At 44.0% G+C, this 20,769-nt stretch overlaps 1 long non-coding RNA gene across 2 annotated transcripts in view; it reads left to right on the plus strand.

Annotated features, from left to right (window-relative positions):
- The window catches only part of LOC131402517 (uncharacterized), a 77,313-nt gene that overhangs the window by 48,209 nt on the left and 8,335 nt on the right, over window positions 1–20,769 (plus strand). The window contains exons 1-3 of one of the 2 annotated variants that reach the window (XR_009218736.1): window positions 14,014–14,079; window positions 16,954–17,068; window positions 17,564–17,737. This is a non-coding gene — a long non-coding RNA (uncharacterized LOC131402517). Of the gene's footprint in view, window positions 1–14,013; window positions 14,080–16,953; window positions 17,069–17,563; window positions 17,738–20,769 lie in introns of those variants that run through there. The other variant, XR_009218737.1, reaches the window with a different exon arrangement.

The following is a 20,769-nucleotide window of genomic DNA, read 5'->3' on the forward strand; positions in this document are numbered from 1 at the left end:
TGTATGCTATGCTCCAACTTGCAAATCCAATCTCACGATTATAAACTTTTTTACTGATTAGTCCCAAAGCATACGTGTTAGTGCGAGACTCCAGACTTATGGGTCTACATTCATATCCTGGATGTAACCTCTTCCTACCTCAGAGACCCGGGCCATGAGATTAACTCTCGGGGCTTCAGTTTCTTCATTTGTAAAATGGGTTACTTTTGGAACCTCTCTCTTACTCAGTGAGATAATTAACTCCTTGCTGGCACAGCGCAAGAACTCCATAAATAATGGCTCTTGTAGTTGTTCTTGCCATGCTTAACTCTTTGGGCTGGGGAGCTGGTGGACAATGGTCTGTGGTGGAGGGAGGAGCAGGATGGGGATCTAGTCAAGACACATGCTCCAGGTGAGGGTGTGGGGACAGAGCAGAGCTGATGCTGAGGTGCAGGAGGAAGGGTCAAAGGCCTGGGGCTCCTGCTTCCTTCCCCATCTCAGTTCCTGCCCCTCTATAAATACAGGAGTTTAACTAACCGGGTGATCTCTAGCTGGTTAGTCCTTCCAGCGAGGACATTGGAGAGTCGGCAGCGTGATGGAAATGCCATGAAAAGCCAAAAACGAATTTCCCAGTTTGATCCACACTCAAACCCAAAGGACCAGACCTGGCAGTTAGGGGAGGTGGATATAGTGGTGGGATTATGGGTCCTGCCTATTTTCTTCATTGTACTTTTTTCTATTTGGGACAGGAGCCACCTGAGCCAAGGAGCCGCCTTAGTGGCTGTGGCCCCTGGGGTGGTCCCCTTATCTGAAGACTCCACATGAAAGGGTACCCTTGGACCCGGAGAGCAGAGAATTGCCCTCTGTGGATGGGATGGTGTGGAACTCCCTGTGCTCAGGGGTGCTCTGTCCACCCTGCTAAAGCCCCTCCATGAGGGACATGCCTGCAATTGATGGCTTGCAGGGGGACCAGACCAAGAGGAGGGGGCTCAAGCTGTCAGTGCCCGGCCTCCAGGAGCCAGTGACCTTACACACTCTTCCCCCTCACCTGAATCAGCCCCCAGCCCCTCCTGAGTGGAGTCCCATCTTCCCAGCCTGGCCCATTAGAACCTGAAGCCCCCTGAGATGTTCATCCTGGAGAGGGGACAGTCCCTTGGTGTGGCCCTTGTCCCTTCCAGGGTGTCTGCCCCTCCCAGCCACCAGGGCCTGACCTCTCCCTGGGGGAGTCTGAGTCTCAGAAGCTGCACTTCAGCCCTCTCCCAGCTGGCAACATGTGTGCACACCATACCCACAACCTGCTCCACCGAGCCGTGCACACTGCAGTGTGCACAATCCGTGCACTCAGCCTTCTTTGCGGTAAAGGTTTGTCCTGCACAGGGAAGCAGGGGTGGATGGTGAGGAGAGAATGGACATGTGAAATGCACCTAGAGCAGGGAGGAGTGAGGTTACCTGGGGACACTGGGAGGGGTGTGGGCAGTACCGAGGGGCCTTGTGGTCTGCCGTCATGATGTGACGGTGGGACCAGCTCTCGCTCTGCACCAGCCTCTGCCACTCTCACAGCTGGGGCAGGTGCAGAGAAGGTGCAGAATGGGTCCCAGGATGGATTTTACCTTGCCAGGACCATGGAAGGAACAGGACAGTGTTGCAGGACAGGAGCGTGGGGCTGTCCTGGAGCTCAGTGTGTGCAGAGGAAGGAAGGACGTGACATAGGGGAAGGAAAGCGAACGTGGAGCAAGGTTGGCAGACGGAGACCCAGTGGGCTGAGGACTCATCAGGGGAGGGAACCCCCAGTGGGTGGGCTGGAGAGACACTGGTGGGTACTGGCTAGAGTGGGCTGGCCATAAATGGGGGTGTCGGTCATGGTGGAGATGGTTAAATGCGCAGAGTGATGCCAGGGCAGTGGGTGGTGGGGGTTGAGTGAAGGTGGGTGGAGGACAGGGCCTAAGGGTCCAGGATGTCAGAAAGATCATCTGGGTGGACGCAGAGTGACCAAAAGGGTCGATTCACAGTGGTGGTGGAGAGACAGACAGTGCGGCCTTACACCCACACCTCGAAGTGCACACACAGGTGAACACACAGACATACACTCCCCCATCAGTGCACAGGGTGCAGTTTGACCCACAGGCTCAGTGCAGCTGCTAGATGTGCTGGCCCAGGTAGGCAGCCCACTCTGTGTGGCCACACCACTGCCTCTAAGGCTCCTCCTGCCCTGTGGAGACCCCCACTGAAGAGCTTCATCATCTGCATGTCCTGGTTATTCATCTTGTCTTGGAAGTAAGCGATGCTATGGTCCCTCTCCAGGATGAACCAGCTGTTGATGATGGGTCTCCACCCTGGAAGCGACATGGGTTAGGGCCATGTTGGACTTGTTGGGGTTCATGCAGTTGGGGAGGTTCTTAATGCCTGAAGGAGGGAGAACAGGGTGGGGCAGGACCCAGTGCAGGGAGCTGCACAGGTGGGCCCAGAGTAATCATATTTCTTACAAGTGGAAGAGGGAGGCAGGAGGGTCAGAGGAGAGAAGACGTGAGGACGGAGGCAGAGTCAGAGTGAAGTGATGTGAGGAGGACTCTGCTGGACACTGCCAGCCTTGAAATTGAAGGAAGAGCCCAGGAGCTAAGGGATGCAGTGACCTCTAGAGGCTGGAAAAGGTGAGAAAATGGATCCTCCCCAGAGCCTCCAGAGGGAAGCTGCATGAATTAGAAAAACAACACTGGTCTGTTGAAACTGGTGATCTGCGCCTCTCAGAAGGGGAGTGGAGGAGTTGAGTGGAGTTTCTGAACTTGATGTGGAGCAAAAGTGCAGTGATCAGCGACCTTAGCTGGCCTAGTGGCCTTTGCAACCCCCACCTATGGCTGGGACCCCTCAAGGCTGACCCCAGCAAGGTTAGGGTTGAGGTCAGTGAGCCCCCACAGGGCCAGCTTCTTGGCTGTGGGTCATTTACTTCTGCTGAGTTGGATGGCAGGGCCTTTGAAGTGCTGGGCAGACTCAAACTGAGTTCCTCCGGGAGGAGACCAGCGTGACTCCTGCTCCAGATGGTTCTTCCCAACACTTTCGTAACTAGACTTCAGTGGGCAGGCAGCTCGTATGTGCAGACCAGTTGCTCCTAGGCATCGTGATCATGAGTGGACATGCACCGCCCTCTTGACCAGCGTGTGAGCAGGAGGAAGTCTCGCTTCACCCACCCGGGGAACTACTGAGATGAGGGGGTCTCAGGGAGAGTAGCATTGAGAAGGGACAGCTGAGTGGAGGCAGTGACAGTCAGACTGGCCCCAGGACCAGCTGCAGCAGGTCGGGGCCGTGGTTTGACCACTGACCTCCCTCTTCTGAGTGTCCCCTCAGGAGGGACATTTCCTGGACCTGGAGAATCTGCTCCCCAAATGTGAGCAGGGGCATTTACCTGCACACATGACACGGCAGATGGGCTGTGTTGTCCTCACAGAGCACCGCTCAGAGCCTCTTCAGAAGAGAGCTCGCCACTGAGCTGCAAGACCAGCAGCTGGCTGAAGGCCACCAGTGGCAGTGCTCCAGGAGGGAGCACATGGGGAGATTTGGGGTGGAGGGCGCTGGGCTGGCCTTTCCACTCTGTAGGCTCCTCCAGGGGCAGCCATGGCTCCCACCTCCCTGCTGGGCCAGTGAGGCTCCTGGGAGGGTCTCCTGCCTCTTTGGGCTTCCTTCTCCTTCATATCAGGCATCAGCCCCCACACCCCTCTCGCTCTCCTACACAGCTCAGCAGCCACTTCCCAAAGGACCCAACTGAGTAAGAAACCAAAAAAAGGCGCCAGGAGTAGAAAGGGAGAAATAGAAATGTTGTGCCTGCAGGAAAGATGAACTCTACATGGTCAAACCCCTTGGGGTCCCAGTGTCTCCATGATGAGCTCTCTGGATGTCATGTGTGTTCCTGGAAAAAAGGCTTTGCTGTATTGCATGTGTAGGGAGTAGCTTGTGCTTGCAGACATAGCATGAATGTTCCAGTGTGGGAATGAAGAGTGCGGCCAAATGGGGCGGCCACAGAGCCTTCGGCCCCAGCATTTCAAAAGGCAAGCATATGCTTTGGTTCATACTTTTTGAAGCTGAGGGCCAAGTTGTCACTGCTAGAAAAAGTCCCACCCCAAAACTAGAGACTATGGGCATTGACATCAAGTAGGTCAAGAAAGGATCGGATGCCCATAGACAGCCCGTGCTAGCAGTGTGTCCTGTCCAGCCAGCAGGCTCAGAGCCCCACATCTTGCCATCTGGGTCCTCAACCACTGGCATTTCTCAGGCCCGGCACTCGATCAAGGCCCTGCAAAGATGAGACCCTCAGATATGGAAACCCGTGAACACAATTCCTACAGGGATATTTTGTCATTTTGTTTTAATAATGCGGCACGTTAGCACCAAAAGTCTGTCTTATTTAAGGACATTTGGGGACAAATATTCTAAAGACTCAATCCATTCCTGAGAACTCCACCCTCTACTTTCCCACGCCTCCTGAGTGGTGCCTGCGATGGGTCTAAAGTATTCCTTAGCATCCTTTTCATCATTGCCCCTCTGGCACCTGCCACAGGCAGACACTCTATAGATGCAGGTGCACTGAATCCAGCCCAGCGTCTCGTCTGGGGTGGGGAAAGACAACAGCAATCAGAAGAATAATAATAAGTGAGCATCGGCACATACTATGTCTCCCTGAGTCCCCCTATCCAGGAGGCACTTGGCCCATGGTCACATAGCTGGTCGGGCCCGTCTGACTCCTAAGGCCCCAGCCTTGGCCCCTGCTCCCTGGGACTTCAGAGAGCCCAGAGCTGAATGGGAGTGAATGGGGTCACAGGAAGTGTGCTCTGGTGTTGCTGACACCGGCTAACCCAGCAATAGCTGTCATGCATCTCCAACATCCCCTCTCCTCTCAGGGCTCCTTCACCATCCATTTGGTCTCAGTTGTAAAGATGAAATGTGTCTAGTCAGGAGCAATGAATGACAGATGGAAGATGTTATTTTCCCCCCCAAAACATCCTCTGTTCTTTTGGAATCCCTGCAGTGCAACTTGGACCAGCAGGTTTGGGGAGCAGGTAAGCACCCCACTGGTTGCTGGTCTCCTCTTCCATCAGGCCGAGTGGAGGTGTTGGGGACGGGCTGGACAACACCTGGTGTGGGCCAGGGACTCTGACAGCCACTGGAGCCTAGGAGCACCCTCCTTCACCGTGCATCCACACAGACCAAGGCAAGGAACTGCCCTTGAGGATGGTGTCCAAGTCTTCATGGCTGGTTTCTCCTAAATTTTAAATGGCTCCAGGGGCTCCAAATCTTCCCCCGGTGGCCCTCCCATGCCAGGGTGCAGGGTTTTCCAGTCTGAAGTCTACAGCCTGCAAGGCTGCGTTTGGGCTCTGGATGGTCACCTGGATCCCACAGCAGCAAGTAAATCCCAGAAGGAGGTGAGGAGCTGTGAGAACCAAGGCTATTTTTGTTCTCACATGTTAATTTTGTAAACGTGTATGAGCTGTGCATTAGACACCAACTTTTAGTCACTCTCATCTGATCTTTCCACGTTTTTCTCCCCTCCAGATAACTCTTGTGTTGTCAAGCTACCAGACCATAGTAGTGTGTTTCCTCCTTCCAGGAGAGCTTCCTCTGCTGTGGGGTCCCACCTTGCCTATGGGTTCAGAAGTCCAAAAGAGAGATTGTCTTTTGAGTGAGTTGTCAGTGTCTCTGCATTCTGCCTCTGTCTTCCCCGGGCGAGGTTGAGCTGAGGCATGTGGAGCATCCCTGGGGCTCAAAGTTCACAGAGACTGGTACCCGACACCTGTCCCAAGGCTCTAAAGGCAGAGACTGGCCAACTCCCAGGTCCTCAGGGCCACAGGGAGCTGTGTGAGGCTGTGCATGCTTCCCAAGCACCAGGCGTGAATGCTGGGAGGAGGCCCAGGCTGAGCTGTCTTCAGGGGGCCTCTGCCTACTATGAGAGTGGACCTCAGAGGCCAGGCCTGAAGGGCTGTCACAAGCTGTCAGCTCAGAGCACCATCACCTCTGTCCGGCGCTTGAGGACAGAGACCATCAGCTGGGGGGAGGGCTGAAGACCCACAAAAGCACTTCCTTAGAAATGGGGTAAGCATTTGGACCTCCACTGAGCCCAGTGGGCACCCAAAAGAAGAGTCAAGAAGGATTTTGCTTCTCTCTAGCCTTTCCTCTGTGGCCTGTGCTGGCCCCACAGGCTCATTTGGAAACCTGGTACGCGTGGATGAGGGACAAGTACAGCAGCTGCAGCAGCACTGGTCTTTCCTTCTGTCCTGCTCCCTGCCCAGCTCCTGCCCCTCTGGTAACAGGACTAATGGGGACAGACTCTGTTCTTCTGCTCCCTGGTGTGGGCATCGGCCTGGAATCATGTTTTAAACCTGTTACTTTCCCAGTAAATGACCAGGTTAAGTATCTGAAGAGGTTGGAAGGGACTAACAGCCAGACATAGTTGGGTATGAGCTTGGACTTCTTCCTCTCTTTCTCCTGCAAAACTCACAGTGGTGGTCCCCAGGCTCACTGGCAGAGCCCAGGCAGGAGATGCTGCAGGCTGGGGTGGGTGTCCACTACTCGCTCAAGGAGAAGGGTGGAAACCAGGTTGGCATCCAGGCAGGGTGAGCCACCAGCCAGATAGCCACCATGGACAGGCTGCTTAGAGCTAATGCCCCAAAGTACGTGATCATAGAGCAGGGCGCCCTTGAAGACTCCAAGGAGGCAAGGCCAGTGTGCGCTTCTCGTTGAGCTTCAGGTGCTGAGAAAGACAGGTGGATGGCACCCACAGACGCAGATGTGGCAAGAAAAATGAAGAGTCGAGAGCCAGGCAGGGCAGGGCACACTCAGAACTGCAGGACAAATTCCCTTTGATGCTCCTACATGCAAAACAACATGCATCAGTTTCTCTGAGACTAAAACAAGCGAAATCAGATGTTCTGTGCTGCTGCGGTTCCAAAGACTCTCTGAGGAGCCACCTGTGAAATGTGGCTACAAAAGGCTGCTGCTGGCCTTTTGTAGGCCTCTCCAACCAAAAGTGAACTCGGGTCACCCATCACCATAGCTGCCATCCTGGGTGCTTGAGCCCACCTGGGGGACTGTGGGGGGAGGGAGTCACCCCAGAAGACAAGGAGGAAAGAAGGAAATAACTCCACCCTAAATCTTGCAGTTCTGCCCAGAAACCAGTGCTGAAGTGACATTTCCCATGACCAGCTTGCACGTGCAGCCTCCACCCTCATGCCACACACACTCTGGGAAAAGAGGGGGTGTGCGATAGGAAGAACCCTGCTACTTGTTCTAAAACTGATCAAATGTCGGAAAGCACTTCGTGAAGACTAACTGACTGCTCTAGGATTTCTGATGGATTTTTCTTTATAGTTTCAATCTCTTTTGTGAAAAAAATCCTGATTTCATTGAATTGTCTGTTTTCTTATATTTAATTGAGCTTTTTTGTGATAGCTATTTTGAATTCTCTGTCATTAAGGTTATACATTTCTGTGCTTTCAGGGTTGATTTCTGGGTGCTTGTCGTTTTCCTTTTGGTCTGGAGATTTAATATATTTCTTGGAAATCTTTTCTTGTCAGTACATGTGGATCTACCTTATTGTTTCTAATTGCTCTATAATATTCCACAGCATAGAATTACTATAATAGTTTTAGTGTAAAACTGCCATAGAAATAGTGATATTTTTGAAATTTAATTTTTTTATAATATTTTCTTTTTTTTTAATAACATTTGAGTGTGGGTTTTTTTGTTTGTTTCCTTGAAGTCGGAATTTTCTTTTTCTTTCTGTGTTGTGGTTGGTTTCAAGGAGGAACATGAACCTTCTTTGGTCATCTTCAGCCAGGTGTCTTCATTTATTTACTCGTATCTTTGCATAATCTAATTCCAAAGAAATTATGTTGTATTTGGCAGCATTTGGGAACTGTTTTATTGAAGAGATTATGAAATGTAGACTGATTTGTACTATTGTAAGCAGTCACTTGTATGACTGTTTTTGGATTTTTTTTGTTTTGTTTTGTTTTTTTGTGAGGATGATCAGCCGTGAGCTAACATTCATGCCAATCCTCCTCTTTTTGCTGAGGAAGACTGGCCCTGAGCTAACATCCATGCCCATCTTCCTCCACTTTATGTGGGACGCCGCCACAGCACGGCCTGAGAAGTGGTGCCTCAATGTGCACCCGGGATCCGAACCCAGGCCGCCAGCAGCAGAGCGCACGCACTTAAACACTATGCTGCGGTACCGGCCTTCGGATAGTCTTCACTGTACACATACTTGTGCATTGAGACTTTTGAACTTTAAAATCATACCACTTTTGATTGTTACAGTGTCTTTTCAAACAGAAACATCAATTTTAAGCAGTTTCTATGAGAAAGGAAGCAGATACCATCCCTACTGGGACTAAGCACTGGTATGATTTGATTTAAGTTGCATGAGAAGTTGATGATTGTATCTAAAGTACCATTGTTGCTACTAATGTTATTACTACTACACTTACAACTCTGATAATGATACTAGTAATATAGTAAAAATATTTATTAAGTATTTATGTGCCAAGCACTTAGCATAGTGGTATCTCATATATCTAAATAGGCATTTTTACAATATCATCATTTACTTTCTCATTATTGATATTACACAGTAATAGTCACGAATAGTCAAACCATGGTATAAGCAAAAGGTTAGAAACAAGCATTTGATTTACAAAAAGGAAGCTTTCCCATTCCTTTGGAGCTTCCTTAACACTTCTTGAAGGAAGACAATTGCATCCTCTTGTGGGTATCACCAGTACTGCTTCGACTGGCTGACATACTTAGCTGTGTGACTTTGGGATATTAATAAATGTCTTTCAGCCTGTTTCCGTACAGTAGAATGGAGACAATATTGCTTACCTTGTAGGAATGTTAGGGTGAAATGAGAAAATATGCATAAAGTGCCTGAGAACTTTTAGGTATTTAAAGTGAGCAACTTGAATTTTACCCATGTATAGCAATGATTGTCAACTGGGTTGGAGGAGATGACATGTTCTCCTATAGAAGCCTATCAGAATTTCTTTTATTGTTTTGGTGAGGAAGACCGGCCATGAGCTAACATCCTTTGCCAACCTTCCTCTCTTTTTTTTGCTTGAGGAAAATTGGCCCTGAGCTAACTTCTGTGCCCATCTTCCTCTATTTTGTATGTGGAATGCTGCCACAGCATGGCTTGATGAGTGGTGTGTGCGTCTGTGCCCGGGATCCGAACCTGCAAACCTGGGGCCACTGCAGCAGAGCATGCAAATCACTATACCACTAGTCATCAGAATTTCTGAGTGAGGCCTTTTTAAAACCATATATGATCTCCCCCAAATGGACATTCTTTTCTCATCTTTTTCTTTCCTCCCCCTCTCAACTCTTGAACTATGGCTATGTCAAACAACTTTTCCTGATGAAAGACTTTTATGTTGGGATAGAGTGGAAGAAAGCTTGAGAACTTTTGATAAAAGTAGTAGTTTCCAACTTCCCTGTATCAGATCACTTGGGGATCTTTATCTAAGCAGATTCCCTGGCTGAACTACCTAACAGAAGTTCTCAAACTCTAGTATGCATGCACAAGAAGTGCAACTTCCTTTGGATTGCTGATAGTGAAAGGAAGAAGGGAGGGGGAGAGAGGAGAGAGATGAGTTTTGTGTTTAAGAATGAAGAATCCAGTTGACTTTCTGTAAATTTTTAAGGGTCGCATTCTGCTTTACTATGTCTCCTTGTAACTAACTACTCGCATTTATGCATTGTGAAAGATTGGATCTGTGAAGAAAACATCACAGGGACTCACGCCCTGTTAAGGGAAATGCTCCTGACTAATAATGCCAAAAACCACTCTCCTAAACAACTCCAAGAAGGTATAGTAGATTGGTACTCCTTTTACCCCTTTAGTAGTGCAAAGAGATGTTAGGCTCATTGAAATCTTAAAATCATGCAGAATTTCCCTGGGGATATACTAACGTTTTCGTGAATATAATTTTAATATTTCTCTTTGAGTTTAAGGAGTTTTAACCATTTATTTCTGATATGCTTGTATCTGTTACCTCATAGGTCCTACGTTATATCACTGAACAGGTTGTGTGAAAGGTCGATAGAAAGAAGTCAGCAATAAGTGCCACGGAATAGAGCAACGGACTTGCGGTTACTGGATAGTGTTCTAGATCACCACTGTCAAATAGAAATAAGACGCAAGACACACATATAATTTTAACATATAATTTGAAACTTTCTATAGCCACATTCAAGTAAAAAGAAAGGCAAAATTAATTTTAATAATTATTTTATTTAACCCAATATATCTAATATATTATTTCATCAGGTGCTCGATATAAACAACGATTAATGAGATATTTTACTGTTGTTCCATACTAACTCTTAGGAATCCAGTGTATATTTTATACTTACTGCACATCTCATTTTGGACTAGCTACATTTCAAGTGCTCAACAGCCAGATGTGGTTAGTGTCTGTTCTATTGAAGAGCACAGGATTGATATTATTGAATAACAGCGATCTGCTGAGTGCTTATAACCTATAAAGGGTCAACAAATTCCAATCTTTCAAATGAATGTGACTACCAAAGGCAATATTTGGGTATATTTTCATATTTCAATCCATTTTTAAAATCTTTCTGAATCACCAAGGAAATGAACCTTGTCTTTGGGTCACTAATGTGATTTCTTAAATGAGATAGGTTTTGTTCTTTGTGAAATAACTACACCTAAATGAATTTTTCTTAAAGTCCTTATTTTAAGTATGGCCAAAACTATGGCTAGGATTGAAAGTTTTACATTTAGAGCAACATTATTTTCTTGATTTGTTTGGCCTGTAGTCTGAGAGAGCAATGTTACTTCTTATTTGGTAAGCTGTATAGAATTTAGATTATGACTGCTAAGTTTCCCCTTTAGCATTTTCAGCTGTCCCAGTAAGACATATGGAAACGATACAGATTCTAGAACGCTTGACTCTACTCTCTGCCAGTGAACTTATACCATATGCAGAAGTATTAACATCCAATATGAACCAGCTATTGAATTCAGGGGTTCTGTGGAGAATGCTTCAAACAGTCAATAAACTATGCATGGTTCTTAATACCGTGATGCCTAGAAGGTAATTTCAGTGTATTGTTACACGTAATAGATAAGTGTATAGCAGTGATTATATACAATAACCTAAACTTAATGGTTGAAAAAAATTGTTGAGTGTTTAACAATATAAATCCCCTCTGAAGACTACTAATTAAAGAGTCATTATAACTTTCAGAAAAAGCATAAATTTGATCTTAAGAAACAGAGAGAAACTATAAAGTATTTCCTACTTGAGAAACTTTAAAAGTGAGTTCTCCTGTATAGGCATCTGTCATTTGTGGCTAATTGTGACTTAGATCACTGTTGTGTCTTGCATCATTGTGGTGGCTCCAAATTTTGCTGCACATTAAAATCACCTGGAGAGCTGTTAAAACTCTTGATCCCCAATTGTAACCCATGCCAATTAAATCAGAATGTCTGCGGTTGGGAGTCAGGCATTAGTATTTTTTTTTAAGATTCCCCAGTTGATTCCATTATGCAGCAATGTTTAGAGAACACTTGATTAATTATTTCTTCTTTAGTCAAATGGGTCTCTGCTGGTCCATAGATTGCATCAGAAACACCCGGTCAGCTCTGAAAAACAGGATACTGGGCTGGCCTTCCCTGAGATATCAGATGCTTAATGTTCAATCAAGTAATTTCGATGTGAAAAATAAAAGCATACACTTAAAAAATACTGTAAGAATTTTCATATTTTTAAAAAAGGCAGTTTTGTAGTCTTCTAAGAATAAATACAGCGGTCCTGTGTTCTTTTGTTTTATTTTAAACTGAGGCTTTGGAATATTTTATGTGAGTAGGAAACCTCTAGGAGTTCAGAAAAGGTTGAAATAAATGGTTTCTAACTCAATGCAGCACACATTCTTGGATCAGTTTTCAAAGGCTGGTCAAAACCTGCTGTGTTTAAATAACAACATGCTGGTTTTCATCACATTTGTTGATGATGTAAACAAAATGTGTAACTATATTAGTAAATGTTAATATTCATGTATTTTTTTATTTTATTTTTAATTTTTTGTTTATTGCAGTAACATTGGTTTAGAACATTGTAAAAATTTCAGGTGTACATCATTGTACTTCTATTTCCGCATAGAATACATCATGTTCACCACCAAAATACTAATTACAACCCATCACCACACACATGTACCGAATTATCCCTTTCACCCTCCTCCCTCGCCCCTTCCCCCCTGGTAACGACCAATCCAATCTCTGTCTCTATGTGTTTGTTTATTGTTGTTATTATCTACTACTTAATGAAGGAAATCATGTATTTTAAGTTAAGGTTACAACATTTGTCATAATGTGATCTTTTTATTCAAGTGAAAACAGAAGTGTGCAGCTATTTTGAATATTGGTTTATAAACATTCATATTCTTTATCAAATGAACTTGTAGTTTTTTGTGTTTTCTTTCACTACTGTTCACCTGAAAGGAACAGTACAAGGGACTGGAATCCAGGACTGTCTGACTCCAGAGCCTACGTGTATCCACTTCTGTTAACGCCACACACGTCAAATGGCCATACAAGGCTAGAGTCGGTTGAGAGCCTTAGGAATTGAGCAGAGGAAAATCGTAGTAGTTTCCCTGGAGCAGTTACATAAACGATTTGATATTTAAAAAATTGTAAAAGCAGAATAAAAATTTGAAGATATTTTTAAGTATTGATAAATTATCCTTCATTCCACTGTTTTAACAGTAAGTTACACTTTTTATACTTTCCCTCCATCTTTGCTTATGCACATATATTTTCACATAGTGGAATTCATAATACCCAGTAGGGAGTCTGCTTTCTTTCATTTAACTTTATATGAAATTTTTTTTGCAAGTTGTTTACTTTTGATAATTATTTTATTGGCTTCATAATGATCAAACTGATATATCATAACCGTATAGGGTGCTATTACTAGACCGGGAGGTTGATGACTTTTTTCAGGATTACAATAGGCAATGTTCTCAATTTAGGTATTTTTACTTTTTCTTTCTTTTGGATTACTCTTTTAGGGTAAATTTTTGAGCCTGAGATTACTAAATTAAAAGGTAGAATTTATTTTTAGCACTGTACATTTTGCAATTGGGGAAGATGCAGTAAAACTGAAAGGGAAGCAAACAAATCCACTCTCCTCCCGCTGCTCCCCCTGCAGCAAACCTCTCCCCACACTAGTTGCTCCAACTTGAGAAAATGTCTCACGTTTTACTTTTTTGAGACACTAGTATCGGAGCCAAGCTTAGGCTATTCAGAAATTGACAAAATCACAATTTGGAGAGATCACGATTAACTCCCTACCTTCGAGGAAGCTGAAGTGCTCTTCGTGGCAAAGAAGAACAACCCGGTTTTAGGAGGGACAGAAGGCGGATGAGCCTTGATGGAGCAGAAGTGACCGGGGCGGGAGCGCTCTAGAGCGTTGCTCTGGTTGAACTCGGTACCCGGGGAAGCCTGGAACATCCTGAGGTTCTGCGGCCAGTCGTCAACCAGCCTTGTCGCCTGGCCGGGCTCAGGCGTCTGGCAGTTCCCGCCTCCGTCTGTGCCACACCCAGGCCGCCGTGAAGGTCGGAAACGTGAGCTGAGCGGCGCTAACGGGCGCTCTGGGAAGAACCCGGCAAGGCTTCAAAGGGTTTGCTTTCGCTTGGTCTACAGACCTGAAGAATGAGACTGCGAGTTTCCAAGGGAACGGATGCACGGGTTAAGTCGCCGGTTTCAAAATCTCAAAACGGAGAAGACTTTTCCTTTAAACCCTGCGGTCTGCGAGCATCCTTCGCTCTTCCAGCTTTCGCCTCCGGGCCACGAAATACTTTGCGCGGGTTTTTATTGCGGAGGCTTCCCTCGGGGGCCAGGGTTCCCGCCCCCTAACCTCACGCCGGGATTGGTTGCTTGGTTTCTGCTCTGGCGGGTGATTGGGTGCTGGGAGTTGAGGGGGCGGGAGGCGGGAATTCGTCCGGGAGCGCACGGGCGCGCGGCCTGGAGAGAGCGGAGGAGGGAGCGGGTGAGGCGCCGGAGTCCGCGCTCGGCCCGGGAGTGGCAGCCCGGTGAGGAGGCGAGAGGTTTGGGGCCTCTCCTCTCTGCCAGGCTCCGCCGTGTGTGCTCGCGGATACCATTTCCTTTTCTCCCGGGACTCGGAGCCCAGGCAGCGCTGCCTCGGTTTTCCTCAGAACAGGCCAGCCTGTCTCTCGTGGGGCGGCGCGCAGCCTGCCCGAAGGGAGCCTTCTGCTCTCGCCTGGCCGCCGTGCGGGCCGTCGGGGTGACCGCGTCCCGGGCCTCGGGGGTCTGAGCACGCGGAGGCCGGAGGGAGCCTGTCCCGACCCCCGGTGAGAGGGCCCGGGCCCCCTCGGTCCCCGCTGACTCGTGGCGGCGGGGGCGACTGCGGGAGGCGGATCGAGGCTCGTCCTTTATCCCCTGGGGGATTGCGGCGACTGCGGGCAGGATGGATTTCTAGGCTGTATCTGAGGAGCTAGCCGGCGTTGCGTTATTGGCTGCGGTGAAGGGGTTAGAGGCCACCAAATCTCTTCTCGAGTTGCACAGAGAGAATCACAGAATATTAGAACTGGGAAATACCTCAGAATAGTGGTTCTTAGCTTGTTTTGGAACACACAGGCTAGGGGTCAGGGTATAATTGCCTTCATAAGCTGTTGAATTGCTCTTTTAACCATCCCTCCATCCCCAGGTCGAATTTGCCGGTTTTTTTTCACTATTGCAAGGAAGTCCTCAGTTAATAACGGTGCATATCAGTCTCCCCTCTGTTTTCAGTTATTTTATTAGGATATAGTTCTGGGAATGAGAAATCCATGGACTTTCTCTTCAGAGAAACGCAGTCATGTACCAAGACTTCTGCACGCAATGGCAAGAGATCACAGTCTCAGACTTGCGTCTCTGGATCCTAGTTTAAGCATAGGTGGTTTAGAAGAGGTGGGGATTAAAGTAGATCACCTCCTCTGTGTCAAGTACTGGAGTTTAGGCAAGTTCTATCCATTACCTTACTTAATTCTTAACTCAATGCCTGGCTAATTTTCGTCAAAACTCTATCAGGTGGATAATCTCATCTCCATTGCACAGATGAAGAAACAGACTGAGGTTCAGTGATTCACACAGTGGGACTCACACTTAGGCTTGCTTTACTCCAAAGCCCATCTTCTTTTCATTATACCCTTCTGACCTTTAAATCAGAATTATCAAGCACCTACTGTGTGCCAAGGCATTTTCTCCCTTACAACAGTTTTTCAATTAGGGATTATTACAGATAAGGATCTTAGTCTAGAGAAGTGAAGACATGATCAAGGAAACACATCTGAGTTGTGGGAACCTGATCTAGAACTCGTACTTCTACCTCCTGGTCCACAGCTTTGGCAGAGTAGGGATACAGATCCGGATTTGTCAGATTCCGAGACATGTTCTCAACCAGTGTGATGGTTAAGACTAGGAAATTCTTTTACTTGCATTTGTTTTGTTGATACATTTAGGAATCCCCTTTTTATTTCTAGACTTCTGTCCTAGTCTAGTTGGGTATCTGGTTTTCTTTGAATGGCATTGTTTCAGCCTTGATTTTCGTTTCTGCTGCAGTTAGGAATCTAAGTAAACAAGAAAGCGTGACTCTTCAATATGGTCTGAATGTACAGTTGGTGGGGTGAAGATGAACTTTCCTTGTAAAGCTTGTCCATCATAGCTTGCTATAATGAATTCTGCAAGTATCTTTCAGCAGTTAAGTCTTCATTAAGATAAAGATGCTGATAATTAATAACGTATACTGAATCTGTGACTACATTCATTTTCTCAGATAGTAAATGGATTGAAAATATTTGCTGGGTTCATGGAAGAACATGTCACCTTTCGAAAAATAATCCTGATCACTATAAACTGTATATGGTTAGGAGGCAAAGGAGAATATTCTGAAAACTATTCTCAGCTCATTTGGCACTTCTATTTACTTTACGGAATTACTACCTTCTACAAAGTATTTACTGTCTTTTACACAGAATACTATATTTCTCACCATATCTTTTGAGATGTTTCAATCATATAGAAAATTAATAGACAAATGAGTAAGCAAACTTTCCAGAGTTGTTCAATCTTAATATTTTGCCATATTTACTTTATACCTTGTTTGCAAGTAACATTGCTATTATGCTGAATTTATTCTTTTTCTTTCCTAGACGTGTTGTTATACTTTTGTTACATATGTATGTATCCGTAAACAATATAGAGCATTACTTTACCTGTTTTTAAACTTTGTGCAATGATATGATACTGTACCTATATTTGTTCAGAAGTGTTTTTAGTTGCTTAACATTATTTTTAAGAAGTAGCCTTATTGATTGTTAATCTATTTTAATTGCTGTGTAGTATTCCATTGTATGAATATACCAGAATTTTTTATCCATTTTCCTTTCGACAGACATTTAAGTTGTTTACATTCTTTTGCAATTCTAAACAATGTTGCTCTGAACTTTCTTATGCATGTTTCCTTATGTTCCTGTGGGAAAGGTTTTGGATATATACATAGGACTGGACTTCCTAGTGTTGGATATCTTCAACTTTGCTAGAAATTGTTAATTTCTGTCCAAAGTGGTTGTAGTGATTTACACTCCCCCTAACAGAATCCTCCATTAAATTTTCATCCAAGATATTAGTGTACTCTAGTTTTACAGAAATGACGGTGCTTGCATCATTAAGGCACAAATAGCTTTGTTCATTTCTTTTATGCCCATATGTTTTTAAGTCCAACATAATTTTAGGGAGAAAGATAAAGGAATAAGGTCTAGATTGAACTAAATACTAATTCTCCCTTCTGCTATTGCTATGTTCCCTCAAGTACAACCTTACTTGTTGTGTTTGTACTTGTGATGGAGACAGACCTTAATGAAGTAAATTGTTTACTGATTTTTTTTTTATTGTTTTTGTGTCAATAGATTGTCCGAGGATTAAAAAGTAAGCAGCATTGTTTGTTGGAGAGCCCTACAGAAAGTGGGAACAGCTTAGTCTTACTTTGTGCTGCTTTAGCGTGGCAACAGTCTCTTCTTCGTGGTGAGTATTTGGTTGATATATTCAGCTTGATTATTGGGACTTGAAAAAAATATAATAAAGTACTTTTCATCCAGAATGATTCATTTAAAGAAATAGCAGTAACTAAGAATATACTTTTGGTCTTTCTTTTAATCCTCCCTGCTTGATATTTTAATGTCTCAATATAAACGAATACTCAAGTGGTTGTGCCTTTATTACATTATTAATCTTTGACTATTATCTTTTTGTAAATTATGCAAATTGATGATAATTTCTCTGTAAATGTCTCTGACATCATAAGTGTTTCTCTCCTGTCCTAATTTCATGCTACAGATAGGGTGAGACCAACTTGTCCAGATTTGCCAGGTACTTTCCCAGGTTTAGCACTGAAAATCTTACAGCCTGGGAAACCTCCCAATCCAGGGCAAATTCGAGTGGTTGCTCACTGTAGCTGCAGAGGATGATTAATGTTTTTTGAATTAGAAATATTATAAATAGAGGTTCTTTCACTTTTAGGGAAGCCAGCGGATGAAAGCTTAAGCAAAAAAGCTGAAGTACCATTGTCACGTCGTTGTACGTGCCATTCAAAGAATTTTACAAACGATGGCGAGGACCGAGGAACTTCACGTCATTTCAACAGTCCAAGTATACCACCTTCTGAAAGAAATGGCACTTCATCAACTTGTCAAGGTAGGTTATATTTTTGCCTGGGTCTGTTGTATCTGTAATAGGAACCTTCATTACTGTTGTTATGAGACCTAATTTGATAAATTGGATGAGCATAATTAATTAGATACCTCCGTCTAATTTCTCTAGAATTATTTTTAGATAACACAAGAGTGGTCAGAAATCCTTGGACTACTTTATTCTTGGCTTGGCTTTTAATTGATTTGGACATTTTGCTAGCTTAAATCATTTTTTGAAGCAGGCAAGGCAAAATAAATGATATTCAGAAATTGCTGTTATTTGTAGGCAGGATTGTTAATTATAGGTTAGAATTTTAGAAAACATTGATTTGTATTGTAAGACAAAATCTAGTTAGCCTCATTCATTCTTGATAAGTTTGCATGAACTTCTGAAGCCAGTATCCTGCATGAGGATGAGATATGTTTTAGGTATGATCCTTGAGTAGTTCTAATTAGGTTTATTTAAGAGAAATATATTAAGAATAACATAAGACTATTCATTTTTAAAAAATATTTCTCTGGCTTTGACTATATGGAAAAGATTGATCGTTATTTGCCTAAGCCAGAAACCTAGGAGACATCCTGTACACGTTGCTCTACCTTATCTCTCCGTGCAAATCTCTATCTCCATTGACAACTCCCTGGTCCAAACTACCATCTCTTGTTTAGAGCATGCAATAACTTCTTTTCCTGCTTTCACTCATGCCATTCTTTAACTAATCACTGACAGGGAGAAAAGAGGTGGCCATGACTGACTTAAGTCTCAACATTATCTACTTCCTAAAATCAAGATGGAGTCATCTTCCTCTAAAGCACATGACTATGTGTGGAGGAGGGTGGTTGCTGGAACCCAAGTGTGATTCTGTTAGGAGTGAGGAAGAGGAGATGGAATAGTTACTGGAGAGGTGACCAATAGTGTTGTCTACACTGTTTTGACCCTTAGCCCTTTTGACTTTCTTTCCATTCCTTCAAAGGGTCATGCTTTCTTCTTCCTCAGAGCCTTTGCTTGTGTTAGTGTCTCTTCTGAGGAAAGTTACATCTTCAACTTGTTATCCTCCTCTTCCATTAGGTGTCGCTTAAATGTCGCTTCCTTGAGGGAGCCATACTCACCTTTCCGTTAGATCAGATTTGGTTTCCCTGTTATTTTGTGTCATCTCACTGTGTTTGTCTCCTTCACAGCAATTGTCTGTGAAGTTTTTATTATCCATGTGTCTGTGTGCATCTTTTAATAATCTCTGCTTCCCCTAGCAGACTGTGTTCTCCATGAGGTCAGGAACCATGTCAGTTTGCTTACCATTGTAACCCTGGAACCTAGCAGAGTGCTTGGCATATAGTAGGTGCTAGGTAAATATTTGTTGTGTGAATGAATGGAGTTGATTTTGAGCTAATTATAAGAACTCTGGTTTACAATATTTATATACAACCTGTATTATTTTTAGAAAAGATTTATTGAAATATACTTCAGAAAACAAACTGCATTTATTTAAATGGTATGCTTTGATAAGTTATGACCTCCACCATAAGGTGTACCTCCATGAAAACTTTAAGTCAGTGTCAAGATAGTGAACATATCCATTACCTTCAAAGTTTTCTCATGCACCTTTGTTATCCCTCCTTCCCACCCCTCTGTGACTTACTCTCCCAAACAACCACTGATTTGCTTTCTATCACTATAGATTAGTTTGCATTTTCGAGAGTTTATATAAATGGAATCAGACATTTGTACACTGATTTTGTCTAGCTTCTGTCACTTAACATAATTCTTTTGAAATTCACCCATGTTGTGTGTATCAACAGTTTGTTCCTGTTGCGGAGTAATGTTCTGTTCTGTGGATATACTACAAATTGTTTATCCAGTCACGTGTTGATGTATATGTGAGTTGTTTCTAGTTTTGGGCTATTATGAATAAAGCTGCTATGAACATTTGTATGTAAGTCTTTGTTATGGACATGTGCTTTCCTTTTTATGGGCAAATACCTAAGAGTGGAGTGAGTGGATCACTTATGTTTAACTCTTTAAGAAACTTCCAAACTGTTTCCCAAAGTGTTTATACATTATACCATTTTACATTCCCACCAGCAGTGTCCAAGAGTTCCCATTTCTGTACACCTTTGTTTACACTTGGTATGGTCAGTCTTGTCAGCCATTCTAATAGGCATGTAGTGTGGTATCTCATTGTGGTTTTAATCAGCATTCCCTGATAACTTATGATGTTGAGCATCTTTTCGTGTGCTTATTAGCCATCTGTATATCTTCTCTGATAAAATGTCTGTTCGAATCTTTTGCCTGTTTTTTTTTCTTATTGTTAAGTTTTGAGAGTTCTTTGTATATTTTGAATACAAGTGTTTTTCTATCAAATATAGTTTTAGGTTTTACCGTTAGGTCTAAAATCCATTTCGAGTTATTTTTGGTATATTGTGTGAGGTATGGATCCAAGTTCATTTATTTTGCCTATGGATATCTCATTGTTCAGCACCATTTATTGAAACGGCTATCCTTTATCCACTGCATTGCCTTTGTGCCTTGGTAAAAAATCAGTTGTCAATATATACACAACTTGCATTTTAACATCATCTTGGGTTAGGGCTGTTTAGAATAGTCTCTTGAAGCATCAGATGCGGTAAATCAGGGTTGTATTCTTTATATTTTTAAGCGAATTCTTTAATAAGATATAAGCTAAATACAGAAAAGCATACAAATCCTAAGTGTATAGCTTGATGAATTTTCAAAAAGTAAACACACTCGTGTATCTACCACCTAGATAAAAATAGGACATTCCCAACACCCTACAGCCCCTTCTCATGCTCTTTTCTAGTCACTGTCCTTTCTCTGCACAGGTATTTGCTCTCCTCCTTTCTGTCATCATTGATGAGTTTTGCCTCTTTATAGAAATGGAGTGATATCTGTACTCTTGAGTCTGCGTACTTTTGCTTAACATTGTATTTGGGGATTCATTTGTGTTGTTGCATATAGTAGTAGTTCTTGTTGTGGTATATTATTTCCTTCTATGAACATATCACAGTTTATTAATCCGT

Source organism: Diceros bicornis, unplaced genomic scaffold (genome assembly GCF_020826845.1).
Source record: "Diceros bicornis minor isolate mBicDic1 unplaced genomic scaffold, mDicBic1.mat.cur scaffold_122_ctg1, whole genome shotgun sequence".
Taxonomy (NCBI): domain Eukaryota; kingdom Metazoa; phylum Chordata; class Mammalia; order Perissodactyla; family Rhinocerotidae; genus Diceros; species Diceros bicornis.